The 2,500-nt window shown below is 42.5% G+C and overlaps 1 protein-coding gene across 2 annotated transcripts in view; it reads right to left on the bottom strand.

The window, feature by feature from the left end:
* The window catches only part of LOC138038117 (basic phospholipase A2 taipoxin alpha chain-like), a 20,462-nt gene that overhangs the window by 2,066 nt on the left and 15,896 nt on the right, over positions 1-2,500 (bottom strand). The gene's annotated exons all lie outside the window — the stretch shown is intronic.

Genomic DNA, 2,500 nt, shown 5'->3' with positions numbered 1-2,500 from the left:
AATAAAGCAGTGACCAAGAAAAACAAATACATGACACGAGGCCGTCAAAAAGCAAAAAAGCTACAAAACATAGACCTGTAAAAACAAGCGATATAATGTAAAATATCCTACGTTTCGGCAACATCATTACGCTATTATCAAGGAGTTGGAAATGAATATGCGAGTTCAAAAAGAAGGATATAAAGTACTCCAAATGTGCATAAGTGAAATAGATCTAGACAAAGACTTCAGCACGGATTGAGTCTGTTTGGACGTTCAACCCTGGTCTTAATTGTTTGATTTACAGCATTTCGTTAACGAGACAGTCCAATTTGTTCGTGCATTTTTTCACTCTAAGGCAGCTGAGGAGGTTTTCGGGGACAGCTCCCACGTCCGGCGGCCCGAAGGTCCGCCAAGCGGAGCCCCATACTCATAGAAACCTATCAATAGGCCACTTTCAAAAATACCATAATACTCTTTGTTTGTCCCCCCAAACTTTGCGTAAGTGTTGTTTCCAGTTTCTCTTGGGACTTACAATGGTCTCAAGAGAAAACAAAAACAATGCATATGCAAAATTTGGGGGACCAGACAAAGAGTGTTATGGTATTTTCGAAAGTGGCCTATAGCTTTTCTCATCGTAATCATGGTTATGGGTATTGCTCGTGGGCGCGTGCGCACGACGAGGATGACGACGGAGTTGCTCAATGATTAATAATATCCTAATAATAATAATAATAATAATAATAACAGCAACAGCTTTGAAAGAGATCCGAGTGGAGTTTATTCGCTGCTAGACAAAATGGTTGCGAGGGATGATGAGAATGAAAAACCTAATTACCAGAAGTGTGTTTTGACCGAGGAAGAGAACATTGGCGATTTATTTGATAACATCACAGAAGCAAACACTTTCTGGAAATAGCTGTGGGAGACGAGTGGTACTGGGAATAGTAATTGTCAATGGTTAAAAGAAATCGAAAGGGCCATGGATGTCAGTGTTCCGAATCCTGACATCAACCAACGATGGGAATTAACAACAGAATGTGGAGCTAAAGTCGTACGTAAGAAACGGAACTGAAGTGCCCCTGGTCCTGATAGAATCGCCAACTACTGGTGGAAGTACGCGCACATTCTTCACGGAAAAGTAATAGAGTGCTTCAAAGCTATCTCCGCCAAGGAGGAATATCCACTGTGGTTCTCAGAAGGAAAAACGACACTCATCCCAAAGCAAGGAGAATTCAGTAGCCAGAATCAGAGACCAATCACATGCCTCAATACTCTCTATAAGTGGTATACTGCGTGCTTAATGGCCCCAATGAACGATTATCTAACAGAGTACAACCTTATGGAGAGCCAGCAAAGGGGGGCAAAGTCAGAGTGCAGTGGTACAACGGATAATCTTTTAATAGATAGAATGGTACTACAGGACTGTGAGTGAGGAAGCAGAAACCTCAGTATGGCCTGGATCGACGTGAAGAAAGCCTATGATTCAGTAGATCATGGTTGGCTATGTAACGCTATGAGACTGCACAAGTTCCCCCAATGGATCAGTGACATTATAAAGAACATATGCGCTTCCTGTAACACCAAGCTCATCGCCAGAACGAAGAATGGAATAGAGATATCTGAACCAATCCGCTTCAAGAGGGGTCTACCTCAAGGGGATTCCTTATGTCCCAGACTATTCACCTTATGCCTGAATCCTGTGGCGTGGATGCTACGAGCAACAGAGGATACAAGTTAAGTAAGCCAATTATTTCAAAAGTAACAGATCTGCTGTTTATCCATGACCTTAAGTATTTGCACAGTCTCAAACCAAGTTAAATAAGGTACTTATGTCAACTCAAGAAGCGTTTAAAGATATTGGTCTTGACTTGAATCCAAAGAAATGCTCAGTAGCGAATGTCAAAGGTGGGAAGCAAGTCTTTGATGGAGCTAAAGTAAACCTGGAGGGAACAACGGCGATTGCAAGTTTAAAGGAAGGAGAGCAGTATACGTTTTTGGGTGTATTAGAGAGCCTAAAACAGGAAGACACAATGGCCTTGAAGATTGCTGCTAAGAAATATATCCAACGAGTATCTGTCATCTGGTCAAGTCCACTTTCAGACTGGAACAAAGTCAAGTCCACAAATGAATTTGCTCTATCTGCATTGATATATTTCATGTGGACCCAAACATTGCCTCTGGCAGAGCGCAGACAAATCGACAGACAAGTAAGGAAGATCATCGTCGCGAATGGACGGCGACACCCAACAACTTTACATGCAACCCTTTACTTGCCAAGGAGCATTGGTGGAAGAGGCTTAAGGTCAGTTGAAGAGGAATACAAACTGACTAAGATCAAAGCAGCATTAAAGATATATGAAAACCCCGATCCAACGATAGGAATCGTCCGCATGTCCGACGAGAAGGCAAGTGAGCGAGGACATCAGTCCGTTGCTAAAGATGCTGTCACGTTTGCTTGAGAACTTGACCTTGAATTGAATCTAACGTATCCTCAGTCTTCGTGCTGTTAACAGGGAGG

Source organism: Montipora capricornis, chromosome 2 (genome assembly GCF_036669925.1).
Source record: "Montipora capricornis isolate CH-2021 chromosome 2, ASM3666992v2, whole genome shotgun sequence".
NCBI lineage: Eukaryota > Metazoa > Cnidaria > Anthozoa > Scleractinia > Acroporidae > Montipora > Montipora capricornis.
The sequence above is the reverse complement of the archived record's forward strand: the minus strand, read 5'-3'. Positions and strand labels throughout refer to the sequence as shown.